The 24,529-nt window shown below is 37.7% G+C and overlaps 2 long non-coding RNA genes across 4 annotated transcripts in view; one reads left to right on the top strand and one right to left on the bottom strand.

The window, feature by feature from the left end:
* The window catches only part of LOC111934167 (uncharacterized), a 101,810-nt gene that overhangs the window by 27,703 nt on the left and 49,578 nt on the right, over nucleotides 1-24,529 (top strand). The gene's annotated exons all lie outside the window — the stretch shown is intronic.
* Nucleotides 5,135-8,125, bottom strand: LOC147650715 (uncharacterized). Its single transcript, XR_015275828.1, has 2 exons — nucleotides 8,052-8,125; nucleotides 5,135-7,516 (listed from the first exon to the last, which is right to left on the bottom strand). It is a non-coding gene; the product is annotated as an uncharacterized LOC147650715 (long non-coding RNA).

The following is a 24,529-nucleotide window of genomic DNA, read 5'->3' on the forward strand; positions in this document are numbered from 1 at the left end:
TTAATCAGGATTTACAATTGAACATGAAGGATGAGAGGTCCAGAGGGCTGTGTTCTTGGTGTTTTGATTGCAAATGATGGAGAAAAACTTTGTTATCGGATGTTGTAGTTATTTGAAGTTAGGTGCCCTCTAACCCATGGGGGACCAAGAATCATTTATCACTTCACAGCAAAAGCCAAAAAAAAGCCACTATGGCTTACACACCAGCATTCTGCTTTAGCTTTTCCTGTATTCCAGTGTAAACACACCTTGGATTTACGAACAATGAAAAACAATTTCCAGCAGGCACATGGAAAGGAGCGGTTATAAGGAAAGTATGCATTATCTGTTCCATGTCAAACTGAAAAGATGACTTTATTTTCTTTAGCACCCATAATGTACATAATGATGAAATGTATCATAAAAATGAGCAGAAAGAATGTGAAGGAAATTTAATAAAACAAGTTTTGGTTTGGGTTTTATTTTTTTAAGAAAAAACCCTTTTCCACAGTGAGATTTTGACTCTCAGACTGGCATTGCCAAGGGTGAATGCTCGCCTTCTTAAAAGCCTTCATTACTCCTTCTCTAAAACCCTCTCCCTGAAAACATGGCATAACCTAAAGAAATTTAAAATTTCACTATACCATCTTGTAACAAGCTCAGATCTGCCATTATGTTACTGTACCTCTTTATTTTATTTATTTCCTGAAGGTTTCTAAGTACTTGTAGCTGAGTTCATGACAAACATCATTCTGGCAGTAGCGTTAGTGTGTGTACATGGGGTGTGTATGTGGGGGGCAGTTTGCTTTTTTCTTTCTGTGTTGTACTGTCAACAGCATAGTTCTGAACAAGCAGGGTGTGGTGTAATTGACACCCTACAAAAAAGTGGTTAATCAGCTGTCTGAAGCTGTTAGGTAACAATGCTGTTGCCTTTGGGTCTGATCAGATGATGTAATGCCTCTAAGTTATTTTTTGTTGATTGAGGCTATTGTGTAACTAAATATCCCACAGAGAGTTTGTATGGCTACAGTCACAGAATAAGTCAGAATTTATTTCTAATTTTCATATGCTGTTTTATTTTGCTCTTAATTTAAAAGGGGAGAAAAAGTATTTGCTACTTTTCAAGGGAAATAACTAATGAGGACAGAAAAAAAAAAAAAAAAAAAAAAAAGAGGTCTCAAAGCAGTCATGATGGATTCTTTAATCAGCTGGCAGCAGACTGGAACAGAAAGCTTTCCTCCAGAGCATCTTTTATCCTGGACTGCTACAGGTAGTGCTGGCCAGGATGATTCAATAAAGGCTCTGCTGTATGAGCCCTCTCCAGCAGACCCGTCTTGCACTGCCCAGCAGGTAGTCTTTTGGGCTTTAAAGTTGTACTTCACAGTATTGACTATACAGAGGAACTTAATCTAGGGTTTCTTAAACTCCTAATTATAACAGCAGAAACACTTTGGCAGAATGACAGCACTGCCCCTTTCTAGACCAGATGCTGTCATCCCTTGGTATGTGGATGGATGATATCACTTATACAGTACAAATGATACAGGATCTTCAATACTTGAACTATTGCACTGAAAACTGCTCCCTAAATTCTTCCTCAGCTTTATTTATGTATTCAGGCTTTGCAGTTTCTTTATTCCCACATTTCTTTGAACAAGAGGCTGTTTTATCTACAAATAGTCTTCCTTCTCTCTCAACATATTCCATCTAATCCAGAAAGCAGATGTTGGTGGCATCAACCAAATATCTATTGTGGTGAACCTCCTGATTACAAGAAGTGCATGTTTCCAGAGGACCCACCAGCTTTGTGGACTTGCACAAGGTTCTTCTCTTAAGGAATTACCAGCTGTTGCCAGAGTCATGCCAGCTCAGTTCTCTCTGAAGAATCTCCATTACAATGTCTCTGGTGTTCTTTGGTACCTACTACAACTGGACCTTATCTGTCTGTCATATCCACTTTCTTCATTATGTGCACTGCATGCAGCCATTGTGCTTTTCTGTTGTTTCCACAATTTAATTGCTACCCCCAGCTCTGTCAGATAAATACGGTACTGTCACACAATTTCTGCAAATAACTTTTTCATGGGGAGTTATGCATGCCATTGTTTCTATGGATAAAGGAAACAATACTCAGTTCTGTCTAGGGAACCATAATGTGAAGATACAATAAAGTCACACATTGTCTTCGGGCTGCAGCTTTGCAGGGTGAACAGGTTACTGCCCAAGGGCTCTCTTCTGTTTCTTTTCCCACTCTCTAGAGATCTGCCACAATAATTGTGTGCTCTGTAGGCTGTCTGAGAAAACAATTATGCATATGTTGTTAAAGAGTTTAATCTAACCTAGTCATTTAACTGGACTACGTTAAGAAGCAAGTAGTGGTGCGGTGATTTTGGATAAGCTGTGAAGCAGCTGGTACCAGTAACCTCTTCACTTGAATCAGCTCTAGCCAGAACAATACTGCTGACTTGTGTATCTCTTGGCACTGGAGTAATAGCACTCATGTTGACTTTTTGCACCCTTGAACTCTCATCCTGTTCATCATGTCTGTGAGATCAGATACAAAATGTCTTGCAAGGCCATTTGAGTAAAGGATAGCATTCTTACTCCTAAAACTGCATTTCTACAGTTGCTTTGCCTTGCTGAGAGCAGCAAGCAATGTTATTGACTACAGTTCTGGTTCCTTAAGGGGCTACATGAGGAATAGTATTCATGCTAAGAAGTTGCCACATAGGTCGGTGAAGATATGTGAGGGAAAAAATGAATGGAGAAGTGAGAAAAGAGTGGTTGATCATATAGATAGCATGGGGAAGTACCAGAATTGTCAGAATTGTCTGACAGACAAGGAATCTAAATGGCATGCACTTTACCAAGAAGTTTAAATTTAATCTTTTTTCAAATATTTTTGCCATCCCTTTTTGGAAAAATAGAAAATTTCTTGAGCCATCTTTTCTGTAGCTAAAAGGGATGTTTGGTTCCACTAGCACTCTGCAGAAAAATATCAGTGAGGCAGTCAGATACCACATCAATAGATTGACCTTCATGCTTGAAATCTTGTCTGTCCTTCTCAGCTGTATCACCCCATCTGATAAAGGGTATCACTTCATTCCAGGCGTGTTGCCTTGTTCACCACAGTTAGCAGAAATGTTTGAAATAATATCTATTTGATGGGGTTGTAAGATATTTCTTGCTGGCTGCAGTATTCCAGAAGATAGTACATACGCCTCAGAAAAGTACTTTGGGAGTAATTTGTGTTAGTTCTTGGGCAACCATATCACAGAAACTGTGCCTGCTTGCAAAGGCAAGCATTTATAAATTATCCTATTTCCCAGGAGCCTGCTGGAAGGCTTGATACAATGATCATTACCTCTGGGCTCAGGTTTGGAGATGCAAGGATGTTATGCTTTTACTTTCTCAAGACCTAGTAAGGAGGAAAAGTCTTTGCTGTTTGACTTAGGTAATGTGCCACAGTAGTGCATAAAATGGAATATCTGTTAAAGGTTCAGCAAAACACTGGGTTTATTGATTGTGTTCTCCACTATAATAACTTAGCTCTTTGGTATGTAGATACACCTTTCCTTTTTGAATAACACTTTGGAAAATATAAATTGTGGTGGTGAAATGTGTTTCACACCACATGCTGCTTAAAGTCATAACATCTGTTTAAATGTGGAGTTTCAGATTTAGTATTATGGACCGACACATCAGTTCATATTTTTAGTTGCTCAAATATATTGACAAGTAAACTGACAAATAAGGAATAAGCCCCATTCTTTTTAACTAAGTGTTGTTAGTTACTGCCTGTTTCAGCATATGAAAATGAACTTGGCTTTCTCTTTTGAACTCTGTCTTTAGAAGTTCAGGGTGGGAAAGTACAGTGTTTATTCAAGAAAGCTGTGAATCTGTGTACCTCAGCCAGGTTATCACTTTGCAACATTGACAGGTAGTTAACAAAACAAATGGCTTAGACAGCAAGGCATGAGCTGGGTTCTGCAGTTTCTTCACAAGCAGACCTGTCTAAGATAGAATCTGTTACTGTTGAGAAAGAGGTGCCTTTGTCCTTCAGTTTTTTATTTCAGACATGAAATATGGTTGGTGCTTGAGCTATCAAGTGTTCAGTTGGGTGACTTTAATAGGAGTTGGGGTCTTTTACTCACAAGTATTCCCTGTTGACAAGTGTCTCTCTGGACAGAATCTGCACTGTTTTCTATATCTGAGGAAGACTTTGAAAGATAAGGTCCAAATTACTGATGAGAAAAATAAGCCTAAGGAAACTGTTTTCTTGTGACACATAAAAAAAATATAATACAGAGTTATTCCTAGACAAAATCCTCATGAAACATCAAGTAGTGCTACTGGGACAATTCAAATGCTTGAAGTGTTATGAGGAGCACTTCTATGAAGGGACTGTAATGTTTAAGTGTTATTCAACATACAATTTCTTTTGGCAATGACATAGCAATGCTGATAATCATAAATTGTATAGAGCCACAATTGCCTTTATGTACTTCCTCATTCTAACAGGAAGTGAGATATCAGTATAAATTACTTTGGGAATAAGAATTTCTCAAGCAATATTAAGATTACATGTGGGTACTACATAGTTTCATGTTTCAGAAAGTAAATTGCATAAGCTGTTGCCTTCACAAAGTACCATACCCATCCTCTAATTGCATGCTAATGCAAGGTTATGATTCAGTCAACAGACAAATAGATACATTCATCACATAGGATTAGTATTTGCATAGCTAATATAAGGTACAAGTGTTCTGGCTAAAGATTTTCCATACGCAGATAACTGGACATTTAAAGTACAAGTGTTAGGACAGGTGTGTGCATACACACCTCTCTCACTCTCTTTTTCAGTGAATTCCATGTAGGCATTTTCTCTGCGTTAGAACAATACCAACAGGGAAAAGCACTTTCTACATTTTGTCCTCCCTGCTTTTCTCTTCCAAAGTGCGAAGAAAAAGGAAAGAGAAATAGGAGTAAAAAACCCAAATGTCAGAATATTTTCAACACAAATTTTAAATTGAATATTAAAAAGAAATTAACTCTTTTCTTTAACACCAGAATAATTTTGAAAATTTCAAAATCCATTTGAAATATTTTTTATGGATTTTTTTCATCCATTTTTTAACTGGCCTTTAGATATGTCTTTTAAAACCTTTTCACGCTCCATGGGGCTGGAACGAATGTCAAATTATTCTGTGTTCTCCTATGATTCCACATCAGATGGGATAACTCACAGACAGGCCTTCCAGAAATTGTTATGTCTTTCTGTGCTTGAGTGATTATTTCAAAGTATCTTGCAGGGTCTTACTTTTTAGAAAATGTATAATTCATGTTTCCTAAGAATCTGATTTGGTTTTGTGATTATGGTTGAAAACTTGACCTGAAGATAGGTTTTGATCAAAACATGAACTCCTCCTACTGGAGCTTTATTGATGTTGCTTCCTAGTATACTTGAAATGCCTCAAGTTAATCCATACATTCCACTTACAAGCCACTTAAATGACAAAGGAAAACAACAACTTCATTTGAAGGCCTTTTCCCTCTCATGATATTTTTGATTAAAGATTATTGTGGTTTAGCAGATGGCTGGCAGATCCAAAGACAGCACACTTTCCCCGAGCACTGATAGCTGTAAATCCTGCTTGTAGCATGAATATTGTGATACAGCCTCATTAATAGCACTGAGGTTATTTCTGGGGACAGAATGATCTGGATTGGATCATACAGAGAATGCAAAAGAGAAACAAAAGTTTCATAAAAAGAACTTAGTAAATATGGATAGAATTCATGCAGGTGCATGTACACAGGAAAAATTGAAATAGAGGGTAGCTAAATATTGCTGTTTTGCCTGCAGCAGGTTGGAGTGCAGATGCCAGCTGCAGTTTTCATGGGTTTCTTTTTTTTTTTTGTTAAAATGGTGATGGTAATAGATTTCTTCTCCTACATAATGGAACTAGTATTTTGATGGACAAATGAGAAAGAATCTCTAGTAGATTGCATTTCAACACTGCAAAAATATTTATGAATATGAAATGACAAAGAGAAAAAATTTTACATCAGTATTTTCCAATGGTTAACATGGATAAAATGGATATGAGGAAACTAGAAGACCAAGGACATTTGGTTTTAACTTTTACTAATGTGTGGTTGGATGACATTTTCTTTGTTCCTATGTTGCTTGACTATATTCAGGACTGTCAACATGGAGTCAATTTTTAAAAATTTTAGTTATGACATCCAATGTAAATAGCTGAAGAAAAATGTGATCTAGTTTGCAAAATAGCTGGGCCTACACCTTTTAAGTAACTGTACTGAATACAACTTTTCCTTTTTAGATATGATGCCCTGCAGATTAGTAGTCTCCAATTACCTGGATTTAACATATTTCTTTATATTTGGGGGACTTCTTTTGTTAAAATTTTTGAAGGATTATTTATTACCTGAGCTATTGGGACATGGGAAAAACCCCAGGGTGAATAAGCTATTTGTTAATCATCTCAATAGCATGGGAATTTAAGCAAATGTTACATATGCTTGCAAGCAAATGGTCAGTGTCTGAACCATGTGTTTCGCTAGTGAACTTCTGGGTCTCTGGTGATGTTCTTTCATGTGCCTGTCGAGGACACGACTATGCCAGCATTTCTTCTAAAGATGTTAACTTAGAAGCAGCATGATGCTGAAGAGAAGTTGTCAATGCTGCAATTGAAAGTATTGTTCATTATTCTAATGCCATTTAAAAAGTAACTTATTTCATGAGAAGAAATAAAAGTGTTAGGCCATGTTGATTGGCATCCCGTACTTCATGGCACTGTTCCCACAGAGCCTGAGTTTCACTGAAAGTGCTGCTCAGCTGCACCATAGCTTTAAAAAGAACTCTGTGCTTCTGGTTTTGCATCCTGTTATAAAATGAACACCGGCTTTGAATTGGGGGATGCAATTTGAATTGGGATTGGCTTTGTTGTGTTACTTCTTATAATGCAATTAGACTGTACAGTGCCATATCTCAGTGTGTCAGGAAAGAGCTGGAGAGCTGGGTTTGGAAACACTTTGCTCCCAGCTGTGAGCAATAGTAGCTGTAGTGCCAGCAGGAGACCTTTTACAATGCAGCAATCAGCAGCAGTTTCTGTAATTCATTCTTTGGTATATCTTCCCCTGTCATTGCAATCTTCCCCCAAGAAGATACAATCTGTCATAGCCAATAGCATGAACTGAAGCTCTATGAAAATTCCAGCTCAGTCTGAGAAAGCTTGTGCAATGCTCTGGACCTCCAGCTAGCACCAAGCTGCTGGCTGTCTCCTCATGCTTTCCCTGCTGATGTGCCAGACTGGTTTGATGCGAGCTCCTCTTGGCAAGTCTCTGCAGCCTGCAGTCCCACGCTGCTGGAAGGCACACGCTGTAAGGCAGACATGGCATGGTTGGGACAGGATGGAGAGGAATCCAGAGTGATCTTGAAGTCCAGCAGTGGCTGTGTGAATACCTGTGTGCTCTTTGACCTCACACATAGCTAATAAATGACGCTGCAAAACTGTTTCAAAGATTTTTGTGAATAACAGGGTAGAGAGTCTTTCCACAGATAAAAAGAACTTTTTCAGATCTTACTTTAAAAGTGCTTGAAAAATATTGTGCTTGATGCCGAAAAATAGTTACCAGAACTGTAACTGTGGTAAAGACTGGAAAGCAGGGCCATGTCTATCACCAAAATGAGAAATTAAACTAGAAAATGCTATTCATGACAGATATTTTGAATAATTCTGAATCCTGAATTTCCCTTTCTGAGGAGCCTTTAGAATAGGGTAGGAGTAAAATTTATGCATTTCTCTAAAAAGGCTCTTGAAAACCTACACACATACCAAAGAATGACAAGTCAAACCTCATTTCTCCTTGTAGGTTTTGTATGTTTTTTGGTGGATAATCTAGGTGGAATATTACTACTATCAAGTTCACAGGATAGCTGAAGAGCAGTGAATGAATACAGTAAGATTTTCTACTGTGTTGTATAGAACTTCTCCCACAAGCTTCTTTTTTTCTGATGTTTATCCCACTTAAAGTAAATAGCATACCTGGAGGGCAGTGCTGAGATGACATGTGCTTGGGCTGCTGGCTACACCAAACACAGCTGTTGCTGTTTGAAGACAACTTGGCCCCACACCTCTATTCAGCATGTAGTCTGGAGGTGATGAGAAACTGCTGAGATCCCTGCTGAGGAACAGAAGAAAGAAGCATCTTCTCCTTCACAGCTTTTATCTAAAAACAAGTTAATCAATATGCTAAACACTGATAGCAAAATACACTCACTTAGACTGATGTTCTGAGGAGGTCTGTAAAGGCACCATTTGTCCACAGTAAAGCTTTGTCAAGGGAAAAATTATCTGTGGAAGGGATGGAAGGAATAAGAAACTGAAAATATATTTATATCTTTGCTTAAGGGGTAGGAGATTAAAAATAGTGATGACTGCAGAAAAGCACATCCCCAGTAACACTTTCTAATATCTCTACCACTGTTCAGTAAAATAAGCAGACAAGAATGGCTAGAGAAACTGTTCTTCATTTTTGCATTGAAATCATTATAGGAATTATCCTGTTTTGGAACTCAGTACAATGAATCCAGTAGTTCTACCAATTTATTTTTTTTTCATATTACTTCTAGCTCTGAGTGGTTTAATAAGCTTAGAAGTCTGTGCAGTAGCTCTGATATGGGGTAAAAGTGTTACTCTAAACTTTGCAGGGACTGTGTTTGCCGCAAGTTACAGTGTTGTGCCCAAAAGGAGAAAGTGGTAGAACAGTCAGAGCTACTGTTTTGCCAGCATGAATAATTTCCATGATTACAGACCAATTATGTCTTTTCTGTTATACTCTGTTATATTCATAAGTTAATGCACGTTTTTAATCTCTGTAACTAATAACTGTTCCCAAGGTTGCCCATTTAGGCTACACATGTAGTATTTTCTGAGGTGTGACTGATCCTTCTTTTACTCACTTTTATTCCTGATAACCAATCCATTTCTTTTAATTCTTACTGAGCATTGATTTGATATGAATAGGTTTTGAAAAACTGTGACAGTAGAGAGGCAGAGTGACAGAGAGGCAGTAACTATTATGGATGCTATTGATTAACATGTGTAATTAAGGTTTGGTTTAGTTTTTCTGCATTGCCTTGCACTTACCCACACTGAATTTCTCCTGTTATTTCTTTTCTTCATTCAGTGTAATGTTACAAATAGTTTTTACAGCTTTTCATAGTTATTTTTCATTTTGTTTAGGTGGAATTCTGCACATTCTTGCCTTTCTCTGCTCCATTTGGGAGCAGGTTGAATGCAATGGTCCCAGCTCTCTGGGGCCGACTTCTGCTGTAATTTGCGGTGCAAAATGACCATTTTAATATGTACTTTTTGCTTTCTCCCTTTTTAAAAGAAAGGATCCCTTTTCTTTTTACATGGCAGCCAAGAGTCATGAGGAGGATATTCTAGTGCCTTGTGCAAAGTTCTTGGTTTGGTTTCTATTTACAAGATTCAGCTTGTTCTCCTTTCTATAATTTTTATCTGTCCATATCATTCTGTTGCCTCTGAGAGTGTCAAATTCCTTGCTCAGTATAAAGAAAGGCTTGTTAATCTGCAGCTATTCAGATTGATCTCCCACCTTTTTAAAACTGAGTAACAATTCTACTTTAATCCATGATGTCTCTCCATCATGTGTCCTCTCCTGAAGAGAATCTTTGTAAGGGTGACTTCCAGGATAGGTAAACAAAGGCAGGATAGAAATATTTAAATGTGAAGCAGTTTGTCTGATCCTATTGGAAGATGATCTCTGGGATTTCCTTTTCCTGTGGGATGCAGTGTGTTCAGTTGAGCTCCATATACTTAAAGCCAACCTAAACGCATTAGTGATGGTAGTAGCTCTTAGGAGACTATACTTTCAATTTACTACTGTGTTCATTAGTTTGAGACTGCTTATTTATACTTGAATTACTTCTATGCCCATTTGTATTATATATATTTGTATTATCAAATGAGAGTATGTGAATGGGAGTTATTAGAGAAAGAGAACTGCCTCTCAGAACTTCATACCTGGGAACAAGAAACTGCCATTGCTTTTCTTCTGTTCATGAGGTTACCCTTGTGATTATGAATTGGGTAGAAAATTACTTAATTTGTAGGACAAAGCTCTTCAACCAACCTTTTTCATGTGGCAGCTTTACAGGGCTACTTTTCACATAGAAACTTCAATTGTGCCTTGATGGGTTTCTTTTTAAGGTGGGAAGCTGATTTAAATTATTTGTCTTGCTAGCTCTGCACTTCCCTCCTGCCTCCCCCTGCCACAAGCTGCCTCCTCAGTCAGTCCTGCATGCATTTGTTACGGGCATGCTAAATAGAAGTTGAAGTTACTGTCTCATGTAGGTGCTCATCATTGCTCTTCAGGAGAAAGAGGTTCTTTCTGCAGTTTCCCTTTATAACAAGGCTTCTACACAGCAGAGGCACTGAAGAGATTATGAGATCTGAGATAAAAAAATACTTTGCATGGGTTCCTGTTCTGCAAATCAGTTTCAGGCTTAATTTAGAGATTTTTAGTGTAAGCCCAGCATTGCACTACCATGGGTTTGGAAAACATAGCCATGAGCCCAGGTTTCATTTCAATATTAAAGCCTTTGGTCTGCTGCTGCTTCTGTGCATACCATTATGATCCTCTAAACAATTTAAAATTACAAACCCAAGTATCTGTACAAGTGGTTTTGTGGGACCATGTTCCATCTGTGGGCTATTGCATTGCCCAAAAAATAATTTGCTTTGCACTTGACTGCAGCAGTGTGACAGGAGTCTGTGTTTTCACTTGTGCATTTGTGTTTCAATTAGAGATGGAATATGAAGCAGTCAAGGTTTGCAGTATGTTTGTGTCATAGTGTCAGCATAGGAGAGGAACGTCCCTCCCCAGCTGCTCTATCACAAAAACTCAGCATATGGTTTACCTGCTGTGTATTTTAAAACCTCTGGAGTGTCCACCTCTGGGGTGCACAGCTTACCTTTCATTTTCAACTCCCTGAGACATTCACCATGTTACTACATTTTCTTGAACAGGGCATTCACACACTCAGATCTGGACCAGACGCTAACTGGGAGAGTCACCACATCAACTGATCCTGCTCTGGCACCAGCAGCTTCTCAGGAGTAAATGTGGAATAAAAGAACCAAGAGTTTAAAAGCACACAATCACTGACTGTTTCACAGAAAAGGAAGGCTTTAAGAAAGGGAGGACTTTAACCAGTAGTATCAGGGAGAATTATTAAATAGTTGAGTAGTCTCCCTAGCAGGCTGATGAGGCATCTATTTGATGGGTCTGGATTGCCCGAACAATTAGAAAGTTTGCTACTGGAGGCATAGAATGGCAGGCTGAAAGATGTTGTGACCAAATAGATCTTTCTCGTTCTTTGCTTGACCACCAGCTTTTAAAAGGAACAGTGCCTGTAAATGTTTGAATAGAAATTGGGCTTTTTCTTATCATAAACCTCCAGGTCTTTGATACCTTCCTTTATTGGATAAGATTCTTGCATGCTGAAAAATAGTTGTGAATTCACTGAAGAGCTTAAAGTATATTATTTGGCTGGACACTTTAAATAAGTTCTATGATAAAATTACTATAGAACGGTTATCAGAGGCTAGAGGAATGCAGCTGAGTGGGTTTAGTTTGCCCTATTACTATGGATATGCCATCTGTATGACATAGAACCATTTTAATGGTGAATACTTGCTCTTAGCAAGAAAAGAGTACAGAGAAACTCTGATTATGAGACCACCACAACCTAATCTGTCTCCTTTCCCTAAGTTTGTGGTTAAAATCTGTTGGCATATGGCCCAAAATATATTACCTCTCTTACAGCAGAGCAAAAGTATGCAGAAGTATTTCCTCTAACAATCAAAGCTTCAGTGCAAAAGTAGTGACCCGAATTAACTGTTTGGAAGAAAAAGGTTAAAGGTGTTTTAAAAAAGCATTCCTGACCAAACTGAAATAAATCAGCAAACTTCACCCACACATCCTCCAAACCTGCAATCAGCAATAATTTCATAGAAATAAAACAAATGGATTGCCACATTCCTTCATGTCTATTACACTTCTGTCTTCATTGCAGAAATTACTCAGAAATGAAAAGTTGGAAGGAAACTTGGCTGTTGGTAGAAGTTTTATCACTTGTATTACAGCAAACGTAATCTGTACAGAAATTTCTGGGATGCACTGTTTCTAGTTCTACTAACCATGCTGAAATTCTTCATATAATCTTCTATTATTTCTATATGTAGCAGTAATGAATGAGTCCTTTGGATAAGTTTATTAGAGCTTGAGTTATGCCTTCAAATTTTAGCCTCCATTCTAGAAAGGAGCTTGTTGAATAGAAGCACCTTAACATCCACATAAACTGGGTTTTATTTAAGGTTAAGGTGCTCTCTGTAATTGGGGTGTACCTTTTAAATAGATTTCTATATGGCCTATTTTGATGAAAAGATCAGTGTTTAGCTACAAAACAAGCAAGAAATGGAAAAAAAAACACCACCACATTTAGTTCTTGGTGTTGTAAGATATCAGATGGGTAATAAGTGGAGTAAAATTTTCATTATAGCAGAATTAGATATGCTGACTCTCACTTCTATTCACTTCTAGGTTATAGGAAAAATAACTTATAATCAAAAAGAAAACAGTAACTTTTCTTCACAATTATTAGGTGGGAAGGGAACAGAACTGCTGGAGATGTCTCCAAAAGTAAAGTTGTGATGTAGTAGTTGGTTGGACTATGCTAGGGTTTGTGTTTTACTAAAACAATAGAGAAATTATTTATGTGAGATTTTATTGTACTTTAATTTATTTTGCTAGAGGTGATATCTGGCTCTGAGGAAACTCTGTTGGAAGATCTCTAGCCTGTAGCAATGCCTTGACAGTTTTGACAGTGGACAGTTGGTAGCTGGTGGAGCATGTGGTAAACACCAGGGAGAAATTAGAAACTGAGACTGTATAGCAGGAGAGGTGACATCTAATAGGAAGAAATCAAGTTGTGTACAATAAGTTCTGTCATAATAAAAGGATTATTATATGTTGTAGGAAATACTGAAATCAAGAAATTGAAAAAGCTTCCCTAACATTGTGATATGAAATGGGAAATGCTTTAAAATATTGAATGGAGTACACCAATGTTTTTATTTTCAAAGTAAAAAGTAACAGTAATTTGGGAGGGACATGGTAGCATACAATTGTCTCTCATAAAAAGCAGAAACTTCATTACACTGGTTGTAAATACAGACAATGGTAATGACACCTTAGAGACGGTTTGACACTTTGGCAGCTTTGTGTTCTATGTCACTGCTATCTTCCTGTAAATCATTTCTCTGAGCAGCAAATTGTTAACATTGTCTTTTGGCTCCTAGTGCAGAAATGATGTGTGAGACTGACCCACAGGTAGTGTAGTGATTCCTGACAGAAGCAGAACCAAGGAAAAGTGTTACTTGGTTCTGATTCTGCAATATTTGTGTTGTGCCCAGCCAGGTGCCATGCTCTGTGAGGCCCTGGACTGGTGATGCTCAGCAAAGTGAAGCTCCTTTGTGTCTCTGCTGTCTCTGCCCAAGAGATCATGGCTCCATGTTCTGACAATGGGAAGATGGTAGAAGGGGGAAGTAGATTCTGTCCCCTTTTCCCCACTTCTACTGATCCTGTGCATCCCTCTGTTGTCGCCCTGAAAACTCAGTTTTTTGAGCTTGTTTACACAGTTTCTAAAGACTTTCCCTGCACAGTAACTGTAAACATAGATATGTATACATTCTTTCTGATACACGTCTTTTGATGGACATCTCTCTTGGCCAGTGCAGTTGGGAAAGTGTTATCCTGGCTATCCAATCCCTGGCCATGGTCAGAAACCGATAAATTGTGAGAGAAGAAGTAAAGTTTCTCTTTCCCCCATCACACCTTGAGCTGTGTCTGTGTGACTTATTTCGTGTCCAACAGTGACACTGTTTTGAAGGCTTGGGGTGGGATAAGGTGCTGCTCACATGAGGATAGCTGGCAGCAAACAGTGATAATCTGCAGTTCATGCCCTACAAAGAGTTTGAGAGAAAGGAAGATGAGCAGGCCAACATCTTGGGGGGACTGCCAGGAAAAGGTCCCAAGGGGAGGTTCAGTCACTTGGTAAGGCGAGATTGGCTGGGACAAGGATTTCTGACAGAACAGAAATCCTGCTCTGTCTTTCATGCCCAGTAACATTTCTCAACATTGGTTATTAGCATTGATATTCATGTTAACACCATGATCCTTCCTTTTATGAAAATCATAGTTGCATTAAATGGTACAAACATCAAATAGCATAATGGAATCTGTACAAAAACATTCACTTCCTTAAATCGAAACCCCATGTATATTGCAGTAAGGAAGAAATTTGATTATTAATGATTTTACTTCTTCAGTATCTGGTTTCTCCTGAGGGAAACTTAACTCTCGATTACATTTCATTTTGCTATAAATAACTTGTGAGAAAAAGTAATTATTTTAAAAGTGACTATAAGGAGTCCTCACAATTGATGCTAATTCTTTTTTGGTCAAACATATATCATATCCCTGGTATAAATTGCTAAAATACATACTGACATACAAATACATACAACTAAGTGTTGCTTAGTGTGTCAGCCATACTTAGAATATTGAGCAATGTGGTAATGTGGTGTTATTTGACACTGTGACCTTTACTCAGCAATAAATGCACATGGCACAATGGGTATCAGCTTTTACATGCTACAATTAAAACTATTTAAATTGTTTCCCTAGGTTCCTTTATGTATAAAAACTTAACATATAAGTTATATAAGTTATATAACAGTAACTTAAATGTGGTTTCCCTCTCATTCCCTCATCTCCCAGCCACATATAATGCAGAACACAGTTTAAAAACTCCAGCTGTTTATGTGGTGAAAAATGTACATCAGTCAGAAGACAGCAGGGATTTGGCATTTCCCTTTTATTAATATACCTTTTATAGGGAGGAACAGCAGCTGTAACTGGAAAAAGCCCATGTGAAAAATAAATGATAAGGAGAGGGATAGATGTCAACACTAAAGAGACAGAGGTGGAACAATTGGAGGAAGCACATGCATCCAAACACCATCCCTTTAGGTATTCTCCACTTTCACTAGGCTTTTTCTTAGAGTCTTCCCTACATTTCCCCAAGATTTCATCTGTATTGTTGGCATGAAGCTGACTAAGTGTTAAAAACCATCCCTATTCCCCCCAAAATAAAAGCAAATTCACAACAGGTGCAGTTACACAAAGGCACCATTCTTAATAGAAGTATCTTAAGCTTTGGATGTAAAATGTAAACATAACTGAAATAATTCTGGAATGCAATTGTGAAATGGGGTGATACTCAAAGCTCATAAAATTCCTGCAAGATTCATATCCTTTAGATAATTTTGATCTGTCTGGATAAGAAGAATAGAGTCAGTATGGATGTGTTCTGTTTTTAGTGCTTATTTTAGATAGGCAGTCAATATCAATGCAGTAACAAGGATGAAAAATGCTGTAATAAATTAATTAATTAATGCTGTAAATATCTTGCATTGCAACAGAGGTCACATCTAGCAATGATGGAAACAAATCTCCAGTAAAAGACTGTTTCATATGTATGATGTGATTATAACATCTAAAATAAGTCTGACTGCCAGCATTCTTGAACTAAACTGGCTCATATTTTGCATTGTAATAATCATTCCAAGACAAATCAAACTCATGTTGGAACTATTTATATCTTTATTAAGCTATTGTCAATTTCTGTCCCAAGATTTTCACAAATTCTACCTTCCTTGGCTACCTTATAGGTGAGAACACCAAAGCATGACCAGAGTTACTAGCTGTAGTCTTTCACAGAGAGGACCTAGGTACTCTTGCTACTGGAAACTGATTTTCTGCACTAGAATTTCTGTGACTTTTCAAGAGTTGTAATCATCTGTAGTTAACAGAATCATTTGGGATTCAGCCATCCTTCATTTTTTGATGCATCAGTGGCATTTAGGTTCTTGCAAATCAATGTATGGCTGTTGCTGGTTCACTCCTGTCACAAATCTGCCTGCTAATACACAGAGTTGAGTCACATCTTGAGTATCCATTTTCTTTAGTGGCTTTATCATACCCACACTGTATCAACTAAACTTACCTACAAAGATACATGCAGAATTTGTCCTTTTTCAGGGACTGATTCTTCTGGTAGGGTGAATTTCTTGATGCCTAGAACAGGTAAGAGTCATTTCTTCTTCTCCCTTCCATCATAATAGTTTTGCACAGTTCTACCCATCCACAGATCTCAAAACAGAGCAATTTTTGCCTTTTCCTAGTTGTTTGTTCCTTCTTGGATTGTCTCACTTTTCTGAGACACCAAACTCTTTTTAAATCTGACCTTTTTCTTAACTCAAAAGTAGGAAAGAGGAGAAAACACCCAAGCCTTTACAGATGTCAGTTTTGTCCCATAACAGAATTTAAACTTCCCTTCCAAACTTACACATTGGTCTAGACCTTCCTCTTGTGAGCTGACTTCTGCTGGTTGTAGGGAAAAGTTAAAATCATAGTAATAGTTAATGACCAATACCTTTAGACTGTGATATTTATTCCTCTCAATAAATTGAGGTATTAGAGATATACATAAGAGTTTTCCATTAAATTTTAAGAATAAAGCACATTCCATTAAATGTGCTGGGTGCTTATGGTAGAGGTGAGTGCAGTGAAAAATGTAAAAACTTTCAAACTTCAAAATTTAACAATTCTTTTTGCTCGTCCCTTGGATAACATGTAATGTCAGGATATATCCCCTTCACAGAATTACTTTGTCCAAACTGTTATGAGAGTTATTTCTATTTAAGTGTATAATCAGCCTATTTTGTGCAACGGGGTGTTTCAAATACTCACAGTATTCATCATTAGACATTCTGATCTTATTGTGTGGTGTTGCTGTGCAGTAGCTCCACAATAACTGCGCTTCTGCTCCAGATGATTTCCTTCATCTCTTAATGGGATGAATCTTAATGTATGGCCCAAGTATGTAAGTCTTAAAGCAGCTAACTTTTGACCAGTGATTGGTACTCCTATTGGCTAATTTAAAGCTAACTTAGATATAGCCACTGTGCACTGCAGCCACTGTAAAATATCCTGCAGCCATCAAGCTATTAGGTTCTATCAATGTTAAAACAATTACACACTGCAGACTGGAAGAACACTTGCTATCCTGTGATTGTCCCCTAAAGTTACTTGTTTGAAGGTTGCTTAAGGACATATTGTGCTGTCTCACTGTTAATGTTTTCAGCATACCATCATAAAGCTTCTCGTTCATACAGGGAATTATTATCACAATTTAGGTATGTTATATTTTTATCTCTTTGATCCAGACATATCATAGCCATGTTATTTTCCTTATATAGAAGCATTCTTACACTATGTATGTCTGCTGTTATCGGGATAACCACCTTGTATAAGAGAAAGAATGACTGTTACTAAATAAAGAAGAAGGTAGAAGAAACGGGACCAACAATAGAGCTGGTATAGGAATTGTTACCATAGCAATCTCTTCAGATGAGCTAGAGAATGTTTAATTGCCCAGCCCATCATGGTATGGTTTATAACTTGATTATTCAACTCACAGAGGGGAAGTAGTCATGGGGAATGCCTTAGAAATCTTATTCTCATCTGGGCTCCAAATGTGAATGGTCAGATTCAGCTTGATATGATTAGGAATAGCAGAGATGTTTTTGTCTAGACTGCAAACTCCGTGGGATAGGAACCAGGTTCTTTATTATTTGTCTATAAACCACCTATTTTGGGTGGTGTCCCGAGCATGGAGCATAAATAATGACATGGAGATAATGAAAACTAGCCCAACATAAATCTGTGCATTGGTGATCAAGCAATTGAAGTTTATTGGGAGTGTTTTGCAGGCCAAGGATACTGGCATACTGTCCTAACTTACTATGTGGTGGTTTCTTCCCTGTTTCTGTCACCCATAGTCTTGCACTGTTAGATCCACTCAGAGTGCTGCTGTGGGGCTTCTTTCCTATCCTTCAGATAATCCAGGACATCCATCCATCTCAGATTTCATTTTCACAGTCTGTTGCAGCCTAGCCTTTCTGTATCTAGAGGATTCTGTCTCTGATATCTAGATACTTAATAGCATAACCTGTTAAATATACTCCAGTGCTGCCTTCTACACTTGGCAAACACACCGTAACAATACATCCACAATAATGTCTCATTCCATCCCTTCTACACCCTCTCTAGTATTTTCCTTTGCTTATATGTCTACAGAGAACATGGCCATCGCAATCCTATCCAGATGATATTATGTTCTCAGTTTCCAAGTGCATTTTGTCTCTTCATATACAATGGATTGTCTTTCAATGTACATACTTTTGGGGCACAGATTATCCTTGTTTAGACTGGTACAGATTGGTTTGACACTTAGCACAGAGAGGGCCTAAATGGTGCATGTATTTTGGGAACAGGTGTTATATAATGACAGAGAAGTGCAAATAGCATTCAGCCTTTATGTAAAATTTTAGAAAGTCTGTTCTACATGACAGTGAAGACTTAGATTTATTTAGATGCAGTCTGAAAAGTTAATTGGAATGAGGCTTGTTGGCCCAGCTTGCTGACAAAGTTGAATTAGTCTTCCCATATCTTCCACAACAGAACAGTAAAGAAGAGCCTAATTCTCAAGTGTCAGGTGAAAAATGTGTAGCCAAAACACGTTAATAGTGATTATCTTTGTGGTGGTATGAGGCATGAACAATCTCTGCAACTGATGCACATTATCCACATCCCACGAAACGTGAAGTACCACACCCTACTGGGTTTCTGTATCTAGACATGCTCCATTGCTGGCCACTTTGGATTCTTGTTGTTTCAGTTTTTTAAAAATCCCTGTTTGCTCTTCTTGTCAGATTTTCTAAAATCTCAACAATCATTGTGCACCACCAAAGTGGAAACTATTTTTTATGTTTTTAATTCACTTTTTACATTACATTTCTATCTTCTGCACTCTTCTTTTGTTACGTCAGTGAGTGCAAAATTCACTGTAGCACTGGGAGCAAGTCCCACCTGTGCTAAGAGCACATCTGCTCCATACCGGTTTACTGCTTTCACCACCTGCATTCATGTTACAGCAGAACATCTGGATACTATTACAATTATAGAAGGTGCAGGTTTTATTCTTGGTGTAGGATTGGACTCTGATTTCACAACCTTCCTCGAATAGTGAAGCTCATGTAAATACATCCTGTCCCATTTATAATCAACATACAATTAACATCAGTAAAACATAATGGATCTTTATACTAATTATATCTTCATCATCATCAAACATAATTGAGGTAGTATTAATGATGCTAAAGAGTAAAGGCTGTGAATTTAGCCCTCATCATCTGGGAGAGAATTGTGCTCCTTACATCCTTTCCTCTTTTCAAGTAGCAAATTGGTTGTGGATTTCTTTATCTCACAGAGAGAGAAGAGATGGAAAGCATAAGGCTAACTGGTTCTTGCTGACTTGAGATCTGTCACACAGACAGGAGCAGACACTATTTATAACCCTTCAGAATTGTTTATAGAATATATTCCTACTCTTCCCACCCAACAAACTGTAGGAAAATGCCACTGTCCTTGATTTGAATATGAGAGTGAGTGTTTGCATGTGCACCGTGGTATAAATCCGTTCCACAGCCGTGGCCAGATAAGGAAACAGACCTCAAGATGAATAAGTGAAAGGGGACATGGAATGGAGAAGGGAAAATGCAGAAGTGATTTAACAAATTCCAACTGGGAAAGAATATGAAGCTGTACCTGATGCATGTGCTTCCTGCATCTTTATGGCAGTATTTTAGAAATGTGAGAGACCATAACTTTGCCAGAATAGACAAGGAAGCATAAATGTAACCACAATGTGTAATCCTTGAGGCATTTTAGGTCGTTTACAAATGTGTTCACACCATTTTATCAGTCAGGCATTACTAAACAGGTGTGACCATTTCCTCCTGACACGTTTTCCCTGTTTCCTCCTTGTATGAGGAAACTCAGACTTTTTACTTCTGGCTATGGTTATTTTAACACATAGAGGAGACACAAGCAGTTTGTGCACTTGCTGAGTAATGGATTGCTAAACCCAGCATATTATGTGTAGGCAGAAGCTAGGTTTTATATTACTTCTTGAAAGACTGTATTTCCAAAATAGTTTATCACAGCAGATGATCAATTCAGCAATATTCTATCTGTGATGTTGTATCACTGCAGAGGGAGAACATTTTTTGAAATAGCATTTTCTGGATATAAGGATCAAATCTTGAGCTTTCAGAGATGTTTGTGCTCAGCTGGAGAAATACATTATAGTTTGGCACAGATCTTTTTATTATCCGTAATTTTCAATGTAAGATTTTGTTGGTTGGAAGATAATGGCAGTGCATATATTCTGCTTTCAAATATGTTCACCCCTCTGAACTGTTTCAGCTGTCCTTCTCCTTCCAAGGTTTTATGTACATTATCCAGACAGCTGTCTTCTATTCTGTAATTAATAACAATGCTTTTTGCTAAGGTATGTACTTTTATGTAGTCTAGACCTCTGTCTTTTCCACTATTTTCTCAGCTATCTTAACCTTAGTTATTGCAAAACATGGTTTGTATTGTATTTGTATGGAATGGGAACAGGAAAATTTCTATTTGAAAGACTTTATTTTTAAGCTACATCAATAAGGTCTACATCATTTCTATATAATAAAAGATGCTATCCTTGCCTATGAACTGTGTCTTACATTATCATTGTTTTCATCCTTATCAGGTTCAACTGTAAATCTGTGCAGCGCCTTCACTAAATATATTTTTGCTAATTTCTTCGGCTAAATATCTTGCAAAAGCAGGGCAACTTCCTTCACATGACTCCATTATCATCTGCCTCCCTTCTCTGCTCAGATCTTTTGATTACTTCCCCTACCTTGAAATTCGGCCTTCTGCTTGAACACTGAATAATTCCTCCTCACCACATCAATCATACTTCTAAAGAACCAAACATGTATGTCAGGCTTTGGATTTGCTTAGCCATAATCTTCTTTGTGGTGGGTTTTGTCTCTCCACCTTTCCTAAAGCAGTTTCTTTCTTTGTGGCATTCCATGCTTTCCCCCCTCCAGGTTCTAGCTTATACAGAGCAGTGCTGTGTGCATTCTTTCATATGCAAGAGATCATAACCAAACAATCCACATCCTCAAACAACTCAAATGGTTCCCCAGTCAACTCACAGGCTGCTTCAAAAATAGCATTGTTTGATTTTAAAATTGCTTGGGTTCATCTTTGTCTCCTTTCATCTTTTCAACTAATAGAGGCTCATTACCTGCTCTTACACACTTCCATATTTGCCTTTTCCTTACTTAATTTCTCTGGATCATGGATTTCCACCCATTTAAAAAAAGTCTTTCAGTGCTGATGCAAATAAAGTGGTATTAATTTGCACCATTTTTTTCCCCATCCTTGCCTCAGATTTTCTCTAGTGGTTTTACATTTCTGAAGCCTCAGTATTTTCACAGTAACACCTATTGTTGTGAAGCACCATCTGGGATACAACTCTAATGAAAAAGGAGATACAAAATAACTTGGGTTTGGAGATACACTGGTGAGAAACATTTGTTTAACCATATGGAAATTGCATTTCTTTAGAGTGCAGACCTAAAGCTGAAACACTAGGGATGTAAAGACAACTCCCAAGAAAATTCTTAAGAACTCACAATATCTCTTAAAGAGTCTATCACTTTCCCTTTTTAATGAAGAAGTTCATTATCAAGTTAATGAGAAATGACACTTTAAACATGTTTTTCTGTAGCTTTTCTATGTTCCCATTTAAGACCTTAGTAAACTGTCTAACTTTGAGAAGTGTTGTTGTTTTTGATAAGTCCACTTTATAAATCCAGGGCATTCATAATTAAGTAATTGCTATTCTTTGTGAATTAGATGGATTATATAAATGGTGTGTATAAATGTTTCTGTGCTGGATCAAGATTTGTGAAATCCTAATCAGAGAAAGTTTGAATGAATTTTTATTTAAAAAAAAAACACGGCAGCTCTTTATTAGGCAGGATGTAGGAACGGAGTCCATTTGCTTTGGTTGATTTTTGGAGTAGGAAGAGATGTGAGTTTTGTTTGTAAATAGAATTTATCCTCATGCACTGGAGGTAGAATGATGCAATTAAACTTTTAAAAAAGCCTCTGGCACAAAGATATTGTAGCACTGTAAAAAAGAGAAAGGACATTTCACACCCAGAAGTTATCCATATGGCCACTGACCACATGTTTGGTAGAGATGTGAACAATATGTCATTGGTATTTACAATTCCAGGTAGTTTTCTTGTATGCCATAAAAAGTAAATACTTAAGCAACAGTCTTTGCTGTGTAGATCTTTAATGGGTGTGGGAAATTCTCTTTATTTAGCAAGGAATGCCCATCATTTGCTGTCTTGGGAGATGTGTTGGCAACAGATGGGATCTCAAGAGCATTGTTTCACTGTTATTCTGATTGTTAAAATGCAGTTCATTTCATTCCTTTCTTTTTTTTTTTCTTTCTTTCCTGCAGGGGTGAGAGGGACTGTGAAAAATAGAGGGGGAAAGTAAAGAAAGCAAGAGAGTAAAAGAGAAAAGAAAATGAAATTTGAAAGAAACAATGGGAGAAGAATCCCTGGAGAAGTGTTGAAAAGCATGGATGAATTGAGAGCACTAAGTTTGGGAGGAGAATCTTGGCAGATATTTAGCACATACAGGGTACAGTAATGGCAAAAAGAGAAGAAATAAGAAAACCTTAATTGCTCTGAGTTCTGGGGTACTTTCTCCTCCATTTTCTTCTTCTTTGATTAAAGTGCTAGGGTACAGTAGACATGGGATAGTGGAAAACATACTGTGGGACCACGTAAATGGGACAAAATGCAATAGTGCAATACATGGCACTGCCAGAAAATAGCAGCTGACTTGGCCTTCCTTGCAAATGGACAGATACAGCACCATGTGCAGCTTAGCAGAAGAAATTCTGGGTTAAAAAACTTCCATTTCATTCTTCTTTGGGAATTTTATTTAAGCATGTCCTGGGAGGATGCTTGGAGATTCTATTGTTGTTCAGAATATGGCATGCTGCCCACATCTGTGTGAGGTTTTTCAGCAGAACCTTAACACTTCCAAACAGATGTTTCAAAAAAAAAACAACCCAAAAACTTTTCTGAAATGCAATATGCACAGGTCTGACTGTATTTTTGTTACAAAAGTCAAACAGATTGACATGTTGAACAAGGAAGATAATGTTTTGAACCTAACACAAGAGGTAATCAAGAGTATTAGTTTAAAATGTCAACCTCTTTTTATTTTTTTGCCCATAAACCTTGTAGAGAGAGCCCTTACCCTCTCTTCTCTGCAGGAAAAATCACGTGTAATTTTGCATCAGACAACATGAAAAGAGATAGTACCTGAGGTAATGTGAAGGTGGCCTCAGTATTTGAAAACTGTGTCAGTTGCACAGAAAATTATGGCTGTGATTTCTCAATATGGGAAGTGATTTGAGGACATTCCCAAATGCATTCTGTCCTTCACAGTTGAATTGATTCTCTGTTTTTTAGACTCCAGATTACCATTCAAGACATGTTGATAGCTTCCCTTTTTCACTCTGCCAAACCCATTCTCTAACACAAATGTCTGACAACTGGGGCATTTGAATATGAGCATTACCAGAAGCCTGGTGATGTTCTGTCCACAGAAATGACTTCTATTCCAGGTGATCAACTGCAATGAAAAATGTGAAAAAACATTATGCTGAGCAAACATCCAGTCTATCTCCTTGCCCCAAGAAGTGATGCAGTCTATGTCAGTCATTCCAAGTAAGTGTTTAACTATTCTTAAAGGGGTCCAGTGATGAAAACACCACAGCTTTTCTGATGATCTAATCCAGTATAATATTTAACATTAAAAATGCTTTCCCTTATGCTTAACCTGAACTTTTACTGCCACAGTTTAAATTTATGGAGGTCAGACTCTTTTGTCCAGTCCTTTCTGTATAGCCTCTTACATGTTCAGAGATTGTTATTGTTCCAAACCTGTCTTTATCAGCTACTAGCTTTAATATCTGCATTTCAGCTGGAGCTGAAATGCAGAAGGGAATGTTTTAGCAAACTCTTTGCAGTAGTATTTGAAGAATGTGAACTTGAAGCAGAGATGACCACAGAGTCCAAGATGCTCTTAAGTCCTGCTACTGATTCAGGTCACCTGTTCTGTAACAGCATGCGATTCTGGCAGCTCCTGAAACTGTGAGAGCTTAACTAAAGCCAGCTCTGAAACTGAAGGGAAGAAGGAAGAGAGCTGGACAAGACAAAGACACTTTGTATTAGCTAAACATATCCTCATCTCATCACCATGCACACGACCTGTAAATGGTAGTGAGTACTATGTTTATCATGGGGAGACATTATGCTGGGCATGTGAAGGACCAACTGAGCGAACGGCAAACACAAGCTAACTTTTATCTCCACAT

The sequence above is a fragment of the Cyanistes caeruleus genome, chromosome 13 (assembly GCF_971803275.1).
Source record: "Cyanistes caeruleus chromosome 13, bCyaCae1.hap1.1, whole genome shotgun sequence".
Classification (NCBI taxonomy): domain Eukaryota; kingdom Metazoa; phylum Chordata; class Aves; order Passeriformes; family Paridae; genus Cyanistes; species Cyanistes caeruleus.